Source organism: Oreochromis niloticus, linkage group LG12, assembly GCF_001858045.2.
Source record: "Oreochromis niloticus isolate F11D_XX linkage group LG12, O_niloticus_UMD_NMBU, whole genome shotgun sequence".
NCBI classification, from domain to species: Eukaryota; Metazoa; Chordata; class Actinopteri; order Cichliformes; family Cichlidae; genus Oreochromis; species Oreochromis niloticus.
The window spans coordinates 1,100,620-1,117,892 of record NC_031977.2 but is presented as its reverse complement, the minus strand read 5'-3'; positions in this window follow the sequence as shown (position 1 = coordinate 1,117,892).

Genomic DNA, 17,273 nt, shown 5'->3' with positions numbered 1-17,273 from the left:
AAATTTCTCCAGGAAAGCCTTAAGGATTGTCTTGGGTTACAGAGAAACTGTGAGTTTTCGCTGAAGGTGTGACCCAGCAAGCATGGCGAACATTGAGGTCTCGCCATGAAGAAACATTAGTGTAACTCAATGAAATCCAATCTGATCAGTACCAGATTTTACAGGGATGATGTCAGACCCGCCCTGAACAGATTGATATGCCCATTGTCAGGAATACGTAGAGCGCCACCTAGTGGCACCAGGAAATGTCATGTCTTTCATTTTGTTGTACTGATTTTCACAGGTTCATCGTGGCCACCTCAAAAGCGGTGAATATCACCATCAGTCCCTCTTGATGCTTCAGTGAGAAAATTGTGACTATAAACTGAACGGCGCACCCTGGTGGCAACGCAAGTTCACCATGAAAGATGAAGTGGCTTTTGAGGGCTTGAAAAGTTTAAAAAGTCTTGAAATTTGGCGCACACCTCTATGTGATGAGGATTTCTTTTTATGTTCATTTTCCTTGAACAGCGCAAAATGGCTCCACAGCGCCCCTACAAAATTTCAAAACAACAGCCCTGCTCTGTGTTTATGTATGAGTTTGAAACCTGGCAAGCTTATTGGAGATATCAAGATGTACAAAAAAGTCTCTTGGAGCAATATCCCAAATCCAACAGGAAGTCAGCCATTTTAAAATTAATGTGTAAATTTGGCGACATTTTCCCCTCTTTTCAGGCCTCATACTTTGACGAACTCCTCCAAGGATTTCATTAGATTTACGCGATCTCGTGTGTGTGGAATCTAAAGACCTTTGTGATGTTAAATTGCGAAGCTTTTTACGTTCAGGGAACGGGGTGGTCATGGCGGCACGTGGAGTTTCAATCCCTCGCCAAAAAGCAGTAACCTGCTGTCGCTCAAAAACACAATGTCCAATCTCTCCCAAAGGTCGCAGGCGTGATGAGACTCGAGCTCGGAAATGTTTGTTATGCCATTTGTCAGTAATGGTTAGAGCGCCACCTAGTGGGACGACTATAATAATGGTTGAATGAGATGAAATTTTAGCTGGTGGTTAAATGCATGAATTCCATCAATGTGACATCAGATCGGAAGCGCTGGTTTTAGGTGTTGGGCTTGGCTCGATGCGCCGGGGGTGCGAGGGCCCTCATATCGCTGCTTGCAGCTTTAATTATCATTATTATTATTATTATTTCGGCAAATGAATCGGCTTTTTGAGGGCCTAAACATGCTCAAAAACTCATGAAATTTTGCACACGCGTCAGGTCTGGTGAAAATTTACGTATTTTAATGTCCGTAGACATGTCCAGGGAAAATTGGCTCAGTAGCGCCACCTAGAAAAATGAGAACGCGAGCCCCCGAGATGGTATGACCTACATGTATAAAACTCGGAACACATATCTAACGTTCAGAGACGCACAAAAAAGTCTATTATGGCCATGTCCTAAACCAACAGGAAGTCCGCCATTTGGAAGTGAATGTGACATTTTGGCTCTAATTTTGCCATTTCCATGCCTCGAACTTTTTCGAACTCCTCATTGGAATTTCATTGTACAAGCTTCATATTTGGTCAGTGTCAACTACACACCTGGGCCATGTTAAATTGCGGAGCTTTTGAGTTTTCGGGATACGGTGAGGCCGTGGCGCCACGGCGAATTTCGATGACTCGCCATGAAAATCTTATTGCCTCTCGTTCTGTCATACATTGTCCGACCTTGACCAAAGTGGACACATATGATAAGGCTCCACCCTGAACATATTTCAACTGCCATATTTGACATCAGGGACAGCGCCACCTAGTGGGAACAGGAAATGTCATGTTTTACACTTTGGGGTACAGTATTGTAATGGGTGACATCTGCAGCCTCAAATTTCTCCAGGAAAGCCTTAAGGAGTTGGTCTTGGGTTACAGAGAAAACTGTGAGTTTTCGCTGAAGGGTGTGACCCCAGCAGCATGGCGAACATTGAGGTCTCGCCATGAAGAAACAAATTAGTGTAACTCAATGAAATCCAATCTGATCAGTACCAGATTTTACAGGGATGATGTCAGACCCGCCCTGAACAGATTGATATGCCCATTGTCAGGAATACGTAGAGCGCCACCTAGTGGCACCAGGAAATGTCATGTCTTTCATTTTGTTGTACTGATTTTCACAGGTTCATCGTGGCCACCTCAAAAGCGGTGAATATCACCATCAGTCCCTCTTGATGCTTCAGTGAGAAAATTGTGACTATAAACTGAACGGCGCACCCTGGTGGCAACGCAGTTCACCATGAAAGATGAAGTGGCTTTTGAGGGGCTTGAAAAGTTTAAAAAGTCTTGAAATTTGGCGCACACCTCTAATGTGATGAGGGATTTCTTTTTATATGTTCCTTTTCCTTGAACAGCGCAAAATGGCTCCACAGCGCCCCTACAAAATTTCAAAACAACAGCCCCTGCTCTGTGTTTTATGTATGAGTTTCAAACCTGGCAAGCTTATTGGAGATATCAAGATGTACAAAAAAGTCTCTTGGAGCAATATCCCAAATCCAACAGGAAGTCAGCCATTTTAAAATTAATGTGTAAATTTGGCGACATTTTGCCCTCTTTTCAGGCCTCATACTTTGACGAACTCCTCCAAGGGATTTCATTAGATTTACGCGATCTCCTGTGTGTGGAATCTAAAGACCTTTGTGATGTTAAATTGCGAAGCTTTTTACGTTCAGGGAAACGGGGTGGTCATGGCGGCACGTGGAGTTTCAATCACTCGCCAAAAAGCAGTAACCTGCTGTCGCTCAAAAACACAATGTCCAATCTCTCCCAAAGGTCGCAGGCGTGATGAGACTCGAGCTCGGAAATGTTTGTTATGCCATTTGTCAGTAATGGTTACAGCGCCACCTAGTGGGACGACTATAATAATGGTTGAATGAGATGAAATTTTAGCTGGTGGTTAAATGCATGAATTCCATCAATGTGACATCAGATCGGAAGCGCTGGTTTTAGGTGTTGGGCTTGGCTCGACGCGCCGGGGGTGCGAGGGCCCTCATATCGCTGCTTGCAGCTTTAATTATTATTATTATTATTATTATTATTATTATTATTATTTTGGCAAATGAATCGGCCTTTTGAGGGCCTAAACATGCTCGAAAACTCATGAAATTTTGCAGACGCGTCAGGTCTGGTGAAGATTTACGTATTTTAATGTCCGTAGACATGTCCAGGGAAAATTGGCTCAGTAGCGCCACCTAGAAAAATGAGAAACGCGAGCCCCCGAGATGGGTATGACCTACATGTATAAAACTCGGAACACATATCTAACGTTCGGAGACGCACAAAAAAGTCTATTATGGCCATGTCCTAAACCCAACAGGAAGTCCGCCATTTGGAAGTGAAGGTGACATTTTGGCTCTAATTTTGCCATTTCCATGCCTCGAACTTTTGCGAACTCCTCATTGGAATTTCATCGTACAAGCTTCATATTTGGTCAGTGTCAACTACACACCTGGGCCATGTTAAATTGCGGAGCTTTTGAGTTTTCGGGTTACTGTGAGGCCGTGGCGCCACGGCGAATTTCGATGACTCGCCATGAAAATCTTATTGCCTCTCGTTCTGTCATACATTGTCCGACCTTGACCAAAGTGGACACATATGATAAGGCTCCACCCCTGAACATATTTCAACTGCCATATTGACATCAGGGACAGCGCCACCTAGTGGGAACAGGAAATGTCATGTTTTACACTTTGGGGTACAGTATTGTAATGGGTGACATCTGCAGCCTCAAATTTCTCCAGGAAAGCCTTAAGGAGTTGGTCTTGGGTTACAGAGAAAACTGTGAGTTTTCGCTGAAGGGTGTGACCCCAGCAGCATGGCGAACATTGAGGTCTCGCCATGAAGAAACAAATTAGTGTAACTCAATGAAATCCAATCTGATCAGTACCAGATTTTACAGGGATGATGTCAGACCCGCCCTGAACAGATTGATATGCCCATTGTCAGGAATACGTAGAGCGCCACCTAGTGGCACCAGGAAATGTCATGTCTTTCATTTTGTTGTACTGATTTTCACAGGTTCATCGTGGCCACCTCAAAAGCGGTGAATATCACCATCAGTCCCTCTTGATGCTTCAGTGAGAAAATTGTGACTATAAACTGAACGGCGCACCCTGGTGGCAACGCAGTTCACCATGAAAGATGAAGTGGCTTTTGAGGGGCTTGAAAAGTTTAAAAAGTCTTGAAATTTGGCGCACACCTCTAATGTGATGAGGGATTTCTTTTTATATGTTCCTTTTCCTTGAACAGCGCAAAATGGCTCCACAGCGCCCCCTACAAAATTTCAAAACAACAGCCCCTGCTCTGTGTTTTATGTATGAGTTTCAAACCTGGCAAGCTTATTGGAGATATCAAGATGTACAAAAAAGTCTCTTGGAGCAATATCCCAAATCCAACAGGAAGTCAGCCATTTTAAAATTAATGTGTAATTTTGGCGACATTTTCCCCTCTTTTCAGACCTCATACTTTGACGAACTCCTCCAAGGGATTTTGTCAGACTGATGTGATCTCCTGTGTGTGGAATCTAAAGACCTTTGTGATGTTAAATTGCGAAGCTTTTTACATTCAGCGAAACGGGGTGGTCATGGCGGCACGTGCAGTTTCAATCACTCGCCAAAAAGCGGTAATCTGCTGATACTGTTTAAAAACAAAATGTCCACAGCACCAAGGCTTTGCGTTCATATTAATTGAGTGTAAGCTGCTTTCTTCATTGCAAGTGTTTGTTTCAATAAGGTTTAATTCATGCATCTTATCACTGAGTTCTAAATTCAAACTATCTCACTTCTAATTCATTTCAATAATAATCTCACATGTAACAATTTGTGTATGTGTGTTTTCATTTTGTGTTTACCTCTTTTAAACGTGATATGGTGGACATCCCTAAACAATCATGAGTTCTGGCTTCAATTTTTCCAATCCAATTATATCCTATATTCTCGCAGTCAAACTCGTCCAGCTTCACCTGACACTGGTCCCTTTCCTTCACAGTGTCCTGTTCGGGCTTCAAAGCTCCAGCAAACACAGTCTGTTCCTTCTCTTTTTCTTCTCCAGTCTTCTCTTCCAAAATTACTCCAAGCATGGCAAATATGACACTCAATGTCCAGTGCTCTTCCACAATTCTTTATCCCACTGTTCAACTGCCCAGCCTGTAATTCACAGTACATGTTGCATTACTCGCTTTTCTTACATGCTGCTGCTGGTCGTCAGTCGTCATCAGTGTTAATGGATCAGGGGCACTGTCGTTTGCCTGCGGTATTCAAGTCCACGATGTTCTGTCGGTCTTCATCAGGAGATTGACTGTTCTTTAAGCTCCTTCTCAGGATAAGGAGACAATGAGAGGTGAAGCTGTCAAATTTTAAGCCAAAGGCTGGCCTGTTTTCCTCCCAATTCTGTTAATCATTTAGCCGCTGTACTCAAGGATCAATGTTGAGAGAAGTCCACCTGTATTGGCACACTAAAGCATACAATTAATATTCTTTTCATTTCTTTTTCTTAAAACCTCCATTTGCTTCATGTGCCTAGAGTTAACTCTTTCTCTCTTCTCTGGGTGCACACTTGTCACAGTGAGTACCTTTTATGGGCATGCGTTTCCTCTCACAACCACCACTTCCTCTCACACAGCAGGCGCACAGAGCCATATTTCCTGTTTCTTCAAACTAATCTAACTCTTTTGTTTTTTTCTTTGTATTTATAGTCTACAGACCCTCTTTAATTCTACTAAATCTTAATCTAAAAACAATACACCTTTATTTCATTCACACTTTTAAACATTCTAACCTCTTTTGTCATTCAGTAATCGTCTCACACACTGCCTTTTCTTCCAAACCTCATCTTTTTCGCTCACTCTACTAAAAAACCTCCTTAGTGTTATTATTACCTATTTACTTATTTGGTACAAATCACGCAGAGTCACTCAAATCAAATACTAACAGCATTCACACAGTTAAAATCAGCATCTCAGTCACAGGCATTTAGCATGTGGAGGAGGAAGTATTATGTTTTGTCATTTTGATTTATTATTTTATTTTCACTTCAGATTGTTGAGTTGGGTCTATAGTTTTGGGGCTTTTGGGTGTTTTTGTATTCTTATACTGAAGTCTTCAGTGGGTGAGAAGCTGACTGCAGGCTGACAGGAAATGCGTCTGCAAGCCATGCTTTTGCAGAAGTGAAACTGTTCAGAGAGCAGATGCACACTCTGTGCACCCACAGACAGACGAGACACACACACACACTTAGTTAGAGGGATCACTGATAGGGGAAAGTTCAAATTGTTTTGCTTGGGGTTGCTTTTAGACTATATTAGGAGGAGCAAACATATTGGCAGATCTGAGAAGGAAAACCTGTGTTATGAAAATGATTTTAATCTTTTATACATGATTGCATTTGAGCTTATTAAAGAGCTGTGGCTCCTGGTCAAGTGAAGGTCAGAAACTCTTGGCGAGCGTTATGATCTGCCAATACACGCTGAGGAGGACAGGAGCTCTGAAAGGAATTGCAACACACCTGCTTACATGACATATGCCTGGAGTTATATCCTTATATCCTTATATTCTTTAGAGCTAAGAGTTAAGTTTGTATCATTTATCACTTATATCCTTTTGAGTAAGTCTTAAGTTTCATTTATGTTCAGTTTGAGTAAGTTTCCTTCATGGTTTGAGTATCATCATTTGAGTGTGACATTTAGAAGTCACACATAGTTCAGCTGTGCACGAGCACAGGCCTTATGTCTGGCTAGGACGAGGGGTGTGAGGTGAGCCGGAGTGCGTGAGAGGTCACGACACGTACGCAGTACACAGCATGCACGCGCCCCTGCACGTGCACGCACACACACATACACACCATAGTAGATCTATTTTGGTAAGTAAGAAGTGAAGATGTGTTTTTGCTGCAAATGCAGAATTGTGCCGAAGTACTTAGAGGAAGTGCACCAGATCTCCCACAGGGAAGCGACAGCGAAGACGAGCTGAGGGGAAGCACCGACCCGAAGACAATGTTCTTTAAAACTATGTTAAAGGTTGTTGACAGAACATTTGTGGTTTTGAGTTGACGTATGCTGTATTAAATCTGCCTAGCAACAGAAAAGGGGGCTGTACTATCTTAACCCTATAAAACCGTTGTCTGAATATGGTAAAGACAGTTCAATACTGATTGGGTTGTTGAACTCACACATGTGTAATTCATTAAAATGCCGTCTAACTGCACCACCCGGCTGGATCTGTGGTTATTTATGGATTCCTCTCTCAACATTGAACCTTAACAAGCAATATTTGCAAACAATAGTTATAAAGCTCAATAAGACTACGCCGAAAGCAACACTCTGCATGCGCGTCACCGCTCCTCATTTGCACACACCGTCTAAAAATAGAATCAGCAGCCAGTGCACTGTTGTGTTGTCTCAAACCTGTAGCTTTAGCTGTTGTATTCAGGGCTTGACTTATTATTTGTTACTACAGGTTTGCTCTTCATCTCAGCAAAGTCTCATCCAGGATGACAGGTGTACAAACAGGTCAAGTGTCTCTATGCACTTGATTAGATTTGGTATTTTCCTTATTTTCTTCATCTCATATATCATTGTACTGAGTTTGAGCAAACCTTAAGCTTGAATCAGACTACTTTTAACAATTATCCACCTCACATCATAACTGACTGAGGTGCCTCTTATTAATTAATATTATGTCATAATTAATGTTATTATTGTTTTGTTCTCTCATAACATCAATATTTTATTAGTGTATTACAATATACTACTATACTACTAATATACAATAGATTATTATTTTATATTTTATTATGTCTCCATCTTGGGCCTGTGTGACCTGTAGTTTCACACCTTCCCAAGCTGGAGACATTTGCATTTTCACACTCTTTCTTTGGCTGAACAATGACACAGCCTTAATATACGTTATGCATTTCTCTATTTTATTTAAAATGGTTTCGAGTGAATTATCTGCTTTCATTCATTCTATTCATTCTGGGCATGGTTGTCTACCCAATTTTGTTTCATTTGGTAGTACCAATTTACAGGTTGCTATGCTTCCTATTATTAGTTTGAATATAGTAGCGATAAGCTCTAATTTAATTTAACCTTTTGTTTATTCCACTTCATTTCTCTTGTATTTATATATATATATTCAGTTGGGTCTGTATCCAGCCCTTTTTAAACTTCTACTTTGATCTCTAATTTTTCACTTGATAAGGGATTATTATGTTCCTCCTGATATGGGTGAATGTATAGTGGGACATTTTGTTATCTTAGGAATTCTTCATCTACAAGCACTGATTTGTCCGGCGCCTGGACATTTCTTTTCTAGTTACTGCTCGTCAGCAGTGAGTTTTGTGGGCTGATTCTCCATTATCACAGAACTGCAAAACTTTCTCTGGTACTAAACTCGGGGGTGGTTGCTGACACGCCCTTCTACCTTTCCCCTTTATCACCAGTACTTGAGCTTTTGCAGGATACACAAAGAAAACAATAAAAAACAAACAAACAATGGAAGTAGTTCAGCAGCGTATTGTGCTGTAAAATCAACTTACTTCCAAAACACATACACAAAACACATATACATACACACAGATAGACATTTGCGCGCTAATTTGTCACGAAGTATTTCACGGCCACTTCTAAAACCACTCTAAACACAGTTCCTTGTGGCGAACTTAAACCTTATTTGTCACGAGGTATTTGACGGCTACCTCTAGAACCAATCTAAACTTAGTTCCTTCCGGCGAACTCAACCTATTTCACGTGCTTCTTTCTTCAAACCCTTGCGGCGGGTTAGACCTATGCGCTTCTCTCTTGTGCACCCGTGCAGTGGGTCAGCCTAATGCGCTATTAATCCTTGCGGCGGATAAGACCTATGCGCTTCTCTTTTGTGCACCCGTGCAGTGGGTCAGCCTAATGCGCTATTAATCCTTGCGGCGGATAAGACCTATGCGCATTCTTCTAAACCCTTCCGGCGGTTTAAAACCAAAAAGTGTTTTCTCACCCTCAGCTGTCCTTTGCTGGTTGTCAGGTCATCTGGCTGGATCCCAACGTCGTGGACCGGTACTATTACACCGGCCTGGACCCGAATTTGTCTTACGTCCCAGGTCTTTCACCTCTACCTGGAGAGGGCTGTCGACAGACTTCGGTGCTGGTTTACCCACGGCGTCAGGATGCAGAAGTCAGACCTTATTGGAGTCACAGAAACGAGTCTGCTGTTTCCATCTCTAGGCTCGAAGGACCAATTTAAATGACAGGGGATTTCTTTAAATCACCCTGCCGTTCTTCAGCTGAGACGGCTGAGTCAGAAAACACAACACTGCAGAAGTTTCTCACTCGCGAGGGGCAGTCATGGAACGCACGAACTGTGCCCCACGACTGTTCGCGTCCTTTATTTATACAAGATGTTTGTGTGTGTGTGTGTGTGTGTGTGTGTGTGTGTGTGTGTGTGAAGATAACATCAGTCAAGGCAGCGGGTTTTTCCCTTTTCTCTATCTGTATGTTCTCGTAAAAGAGCTGAGCTTGGTCTTCTCTACATCTAAATGTTCAGAACGACAGAATGCGGTTAGTATCTGCATAAGTTCAGCACACAAGTTACTAGGTAAAAAGTCATGTAGAAATATGCTTAATGATAATACATTTCATGTAGCTGATCACATATATACCATATTCTCTCAACAGGGTGTGACCCCAGCAGCATGGCGAACTTTGATGTCTCGCCATGAAGAAACAAGTTAGTATAACTCAATGAAATCCAGTCTGATCAGAACCAGACTTTAAAGGCATGATGTCAGACCTGCCCTGAACAAATTGATGTGCCCATTGTCAGGAATACACAGAGCGCCACCTAGTGGCAACAGGAAATGTCATGTCTTTCACTTTGTTGTACTGATTTTCACAGGTTCATCGTGGCCACCTCAAAAGCGGTGAATATCACCATCAGTCCATCATGATGCTTCAGTGAGAAAATTGTGACTTTAAACTGAACGGCGCACCCTGGTGGCAACGCGGTTCACCATGAAAAATGAAGTGGCTTTTGAGGGGCTTGGAAAGTTTAAAAAGTCTTGAAATTTGGCCCACACCTCCAATGTCATGAGGGCTTTCTGGTCATGTCATCATTTTCATTGAATAGCGCAAAATGGCTCCACAGCGCCCCCTACAAAATTTCAAAACATCAGCCCCTGCTCTGTGTTTTATCTATGACTCTGAAACCTGGCAAGCTTATAGAAGATATCAAGATGTACAAAAAAGTCTCTTGGAGCAATATCACAAATCCAACAGGAAGTCAGCCATTTTAAAATTAATGTGTAATTTTGGCGACATTTTCCCCTCCCTTCAGGCACCGTACTTTGACGAACTCCTCCAAGGGATTTCATCAGATTGATGCGATCTCCAGTGTGTGGAATCTAAAGACCTTTGTGATGTTAAATTGTGAAGCTTTTTATGTTCAGGGAAACGGGGTGGTCATGGCGGCACGTGGAGTTTCAAACACTCGCCAAAAAGCAGTAATCTGCTGTCACTCAAAAATACAATGTCCAATCTCTCCCAAAGGTCGCAGGCATGATGAGACTCGAGCTCGGAAATGTTTGTTATGCCATTCGTCAGTAATGGTTACAGCGCCACCTAGTGGGACGACTATAATCACGGTTGAATGAGATGAAATGTTAGCTGGTGGTTAAATGCATGAATTCCATCAATGTGACATCAGATCGGACGCACTGGTTTTAGATGTTGGGCGTGGCTCGACGTGCCGGGGGTGCGAGGGCCCTCGTATCGCTGCTTGCAGCTTTAATATTATTATTATTATTATTACAGCAAATGAATCGGCCTTTTGAGGGCCTAAACATGCTCAAAAACTCATGAAATTTTGCACACGCGTCAGGTTTGGTGAACATTTACGTATTTTAATGTCCGTAGACATGTGCAGGGAAAATTGGCTCAGTAGCGCCACCTACAAAAATGAAAAACGCGAGCCCCCGAGATCGGTATGACCTACATGTATGAAAGTTGGCACACATATCTAACGTTAGGAGACGCACAAAAAAGTCTACGATGGCCATGTCCTAAACCCAACAGGAAGTCCGCCATTTGGAAGTGAACGTGACATTTTGGCTCTAATTTTGCCATTTCCATGCCTCGAACTTTTGCGAACTCCTCCTTGGGATTTGACTGCATAAGCTTCATATTTGGTCAGTGTCAACTACACACCGGGGCAATGTTAAATTGTGGAGCTTTTGAGTTTTCGGGATACGGTGAGGCCGTGAGGCCGTGGCGCCATGGCGAATTTCGATGAGTCGCCATGAAAATATTATTGCCTCTCATTCTGTCATACATGGTCCGACCTGGACCAAAGAGAACACATACGATAAGGCTCCACCCCTGAACATATTTCAACTGCCATATTTGACACCAGGGACAGCGCCACCTAGTGGGAACAAGAAATGTCATGTCTTATATTTTCTTGCACTGATTTTCACAGGTTCATTGTGGCCACTTCAAAAGCGGTGAATATCACCATAAGTCCCTCCTGATGCTTCTGTGCGAAAATTGTGACTTTAAACTTAACGGCGCACCCTGGTGGCAACGCAGTTCACCATGAAAAATGAAGTGGCTTTTGAGGGGCTTGGAAAGTTTAAAAAGTCTTGAAATTTGGCGTACACCTCCAATGTCATGAAGGCTTTGTTGTTATGTGATCATTTTCCTTGAATAGCGCAAAATGGCTCCACAGCGCCCCCTACAAAATTTCAAAACATCAGCCCCTGCTCTGTGTTTTATGTATGAGTCTGAAACCTGTAAAGGTTATAGGAGATATCAAGATGTAGAAAAAAGTCTCTTGGAGCAATATCCCAAATCCAACAGGAAGTCAGCCATTTTAAAATTAATGTGTAAATTTGGCGACATTTTCCCCTCCCTTCAGGCCTCATACTTTGACGAACTCCTCCAAGGGATTTCATCATATTGACCCAATCTCCAGTGTGTGGAATCTAAAGACCTTTGTGATGTTAAATTGCGAAGCTTTTTACGTTCAGGGAAACGGGGTGGTCATGGCGGCACGTGGAGTTTTTAATCTGCTCTCACTCAAAAACACAATGTCCAATCTCTCCCAAAGGTCGCAGGCATGATGAGACTCGAGCTCGGAAATGTTTGTTATGTATGTATGTTTGTCAGTAATGGTTAGAGCGCCACCTAGTGGGACGAGTATAATCATGATTGAATGAGATGAAATGTTAGCTGGTGGTTAAATGCATAAATTCCATCAATGTGACATCAGATCGGATGTGCTGGTTGTAGGTGTTGGGCTTGGCTCAACGCGCCGGGGGTGCGAGGGCCCTCATAATGCTGCTTGCAGCTTTAATTATTAGGGCCCGAGCACAAAAGTGCGAAGGCCCTATTGTATCTGCTCCGTTTATTATTATTATTATTTGTCAATAGAAAATTGTAGTCAGTATAATCTTTTAATAATATAAGTTTGCATATGATAGAATACTGCATGATGACCTCTTTATAACTCAGACTGTTTTGATTCACTGTGACCCGTTATCATGCAGGGAAGGACCAGTACCTGCTAGATAAGAGCTTAATGAGCAGTTTCACTTTGTACCAGGTAGAGGAACCTCTCCTGGCACACACACACACGCGCACACACACACACATATCCGCACATGCTCACGCATCAACATTCCACTGAACAAACGTATTACTCTTCTTGTGTATAAATAAAGACCAGGGCAGTGGCAGAGCGCGAGTCTCGGAGCCCTCACTCCAAGTGTGAGTGCTCTGTGGCTGCCCTTGCATGCAAGTAAAACTGTGTGTTTCTCCTCTCTGATTCTCAGCTGAAGAAGTGTCTTAGAGTACATCTCTTGACATTATTATTATTATTATTATTATTATTATTATTATTATTATTATTAGGGCCCGAGCACAAAAGTGCGAAGGCCCTATTGTATCTGCTCTGTTTCTTATTATTATTATTATTATTATTATTATTATTATTATTATTATTATTATTTCGGCAAATGAATCGGACTTTTGAGGGCCTAAACATGCTCAAAAACTCATGAAATTTTGCACACGCGTCAGGTCTGGTGAAAATTTATGTATTTTAATGTCCGTAGACATATCCAGGGAAAATTGGCTCAGTAGCGCCACCTAGAAAAATGAGAAACGCGAGCCCCCGAGATGGGTATGACCTACATGTATAAAACTCGGAACACATATCTAACGTTCGGAGACGCACAAAAAAGTCTATTATGGCCATGTCCTAAACCCAACAGGAAGTCCGCCATTTGGAAGTGAAGGTGACATTTTGGCTCTAATTTTGCCATTTCCATGCCTCGAACTTTTGCGAACTCCTCATTGGAATTTCATCGTACAAGCTTCATATTTGGTCAGTGTCAACTACACACCTGGGCCATGTTAAATTGCGGAGCTTTTGAGTTTTCGGGTTACTGTGAGGCCGTGGCGCCACGGCGAATTTCGATGACTCGCCATGAAAATCTTATTGCCTCTCGTTCTGTCATACATTGTCCGACCTTGACCAAAGTGGACACATATGATAAGGCTCCACCCCTGAACATATTTCAACTGCCATATTTGACATCAGGGACAGCGCCACCTAGTGGGAACAGGAAATGTCATGTTTTACACTTTGGGGTACAGTATTGTAATGGGTGACATCTGCAGCCTCAAATTTCTCCAGGAAAGCCTTAAGGAGTTGGTCTTGGGTTACAGAGAAAACTGTGAGTTTTCGCTGAAGGGTGTGACCCCAGCAGCATGGCGAACATTGAGGTCTCGCCATGAAGAAACAAATTAGTGTAACTCAATGAAATCCAATCTGATCAGTACCAGATTTTACAGGGATGATGTCAGACCCGCCCTGAACAGATTGATATGCCCATTGTCAGGAATACGTAGAGCGCCACCTAGTGGCACCAGGAAATGTCATGTCTTTCATTTTGTTGTACTGATTTTCACAGGTTCATCGTGGCCACCTCAAAAGCGGTGAATATCACCATCAGTCCCTCTTGATGCTTCAGTGAGAAAATTGTGACTATAAACTGAACGGCGCACCCTGGTGGCAACGCAGTTCACCATGAAAGATGAAAGTGGCTTTTGAGGGGCTTGAAAAGTTTAAAAAGTCTTGAAATTTGGCGCACGCCTCTAATGTGATGAGGGATTTCTTTTTATATGTTCATTTTCCTTGAACAGCGCAAATTGGCTCCACAGCGCCCCCTATAAAATTTCAAAACAACAGCCCCTGCTCTGTGTTTTATGTATGAGTTTGAAACCTGGCAAGCTTATTGGAGATATCAAGATGTACAAAAAAGTCTCTTGGAGCAATATCCCAAATCCAACAGGAAGTCAGCCATTTTAAAATTAATGTGTAAATTTGGCGACATTTTCCCCTCTTTTCAGGCCTCATACTTTGACGAACTCCTCCAAGGGATTTCATTAGATTTACGCGATCTCCTGTGTGTGGAATCTAAAGACCTTTGTGATGTTAAATTGCGAAGCTTTTTACGTTCAGGGAAACGGGGTGGTCATGGCGGCACGTGGAGTTTCAATCACTCGCCAAAAAGCAGTAACCTGCTGTCGCTCAAAAACACAATGTCCAATCTCTCCCAAAGGTCGCAGGCGTGATGAGACTCGAGCTCGGAAATGTTTGTTATGCCATTTGTCAGTAATGGTTAGAGCGCCACCTAGTGGGACGACTATAATAATGGTTGAATGAGATGAAATTTTAGCTGGTGGTTAAATGCATGAATTCCATCAATGTGACATCAGATCGGAAGCGCTGGTTTTAGGTGTTGGGCTTGGCCCGACGCGCCGGGGGTGCGAGGGCCCTCATATCGCTGCTTGCAGCTTTAATTATTATTATTATTATTCACGCAAAACAAGGGCCTTTTTGAGGGCCTAAACATGTTTAAAAACTCTTGAAATTTTGCACACATGCCAGGTCTGGTGAAAAATTTTTTATTTTAATGGTTTTACATATGAGCACTAGGAAATGGCTCTAGAGCGCCACCTGTGCCTTGTTAAATGCAGCCCTACGATCACATCGTTTGAGGTACATGTATGAAATCTGGCACACATGTGTATCACGCCAAGACGAACAAAAAAGTCAGTGGGCCCTTTGTCGCAAACCCAACAGGAAGTCCGCCATTTGCAAGTGAAGGTGACATTTTGGCTCTAATTTTGCCATTTCCATGCCTCAAACTTTTTCCAACTCCTCCTTGGGATTTGGTCGTATAAGCTTCATATTTGGTCAGTGTCAACTACACACCTGGGCCATGTTAAATTGCGGAGCGTTTGAGTTTTCGGGATACGGTGAAGCGGTGGCGCCACGGCGAATTTCGATGACTCGCCATGAAAATCTTATTGCCTCTCATTCTGTCATACATGGTCCGATGTGGACCAAAGAGCACACATATGATAAGGCTCCACCCCTGAACATATTTTAACTGCCATATTTGACATCAGGGACAGCGCCACCTAGTGGGAACAGGAAATGTCATGTTTTACACTTTGGTGTACAGTATTGTTATGGGTGACATCTGCAGCCACAAATTTCTCCAGGAAAGCCTTAAGGAGTTGGTCTTGGGTTACAGTGAAAACTGTGAGTTTTCGCGAAAGGGTGTGACCCCTGCAGCATGGCGAACATTGATGTTTCGCCATGAAGAAACAAATTAGTGTAACTCAATGAAATCCAGTCTGATCAGTACCAGACTTTACAGGCATGATGTCAGACCTGCCCTGAACAGATTGATGTGCCCATTGTCAGTAATACGTAGAGCGCCACATAGTGGCAACAGGAAATGTTATGTCTTATATTTTGTTGCACTGATTTTCACAGGTTCATCGTAGCCACTTCAAAAGCGGTGAATATCGCCATCAGTCCCTCATGATGCTTCAGTGCAAAAATTGTGACTTTAAACTGAACGGCGCACCCTGGTGGCAACGCGGTTCACAATGAACAATGAAATGGCTTTTGAGGGGCTTGGAAAGTTTAAAATGTCTTGATATTTGGCGCACACCTCCAATGTGATGTGCGCTTTCTTGTTATTTTACCATTTTCATTGAATAGCGCAAAATGGCTCCACAGCGCCCCCTACAAAATTTAAAAACAACAGCCCCTGCTCTGTGTTTTATGTATGAGTCTGAAAACTGGTAAGCTTATGGAAGATATCAAGATGTACAAAAAAGTCTCTTGGAGCAATATCCCAAATCCAACAGGAAGTCAGCCGTTTTGAAATTAAGGTGTAATTTTGGCGACAATTTCCCTTCTTTTCAGGCAATTTTCTGTGACGAACTCCTCCAAGGTTTTACATCAGATTTATGCGATCTCCAGTGTGTGGAATCTAAAGACCTTTGTGATGTTAAATTGTGAAGCTTTTTACGTTCAGGGAAACGGGGTGGTCATGGCGGCACGTAGAGTTTCAATCACTCGCCAAAAAGCAGTAATCTGCTGTCACTCAAAAACACAATGTCCAATCTCTCCCAAAGGTCACAGGTATGATGAGATTCGAGCTCGGAAATGTTTGTTATGCCATTTGTCAGTAATGGTTAGAGCGCCACCTAGTGGGATGACTATAATCATGATTGAATGAGATGAAATATTAGCTGGTGGTAAAATGCATGAATTCCATCAATGTGACATCAGATTGGACGTGCTGGTTGTAGGTGTTGGGCGTGGCTCGAGGCGTCGGGGGTGCGAGGGCCCTCATAACGCTGCTTGCAGCTTTAATTTAATTTTTTTTTGCCCATGAGTAATTATAATAATAATGTTGGTTGAAGGTAAGAGAAGGAGTCAATGGAAAATATAACAGTGGTGTTTTAACGGCATGAACAAATGCAGCGATTCATTTACTCAAACTCATAACAGAATGAAAGAAAAGCAGTAGTCTATGTTCAGGAAAAAACAAAACATTTAATTTAAATAAACAAACCACAATGGTGGGAAGGGATACAAAGAAACTGACTTCTTTTTCCACTTTAACTGTGTTCCAGTGTTTATGTCTTAGATACTCGACCAAAAAACAAATAAGTTAAAAACCAAAATGTCACTTCCAGCGACCATAAAAAAATATCAGAGGTAAAGTTAAGTTTTTTGTGCAATTTGGTGCATCTCGAATAAATAAATGAATAATCCAAAAAGTAGCTATGTTAATACAGAAACTCCAACAGGAAAAGAAGATAAAATATCCCCCCCAAACTAAACGTTCTAGTTATGTTCTAAATGCGCAAATCAGTCCGGGCATTATTACA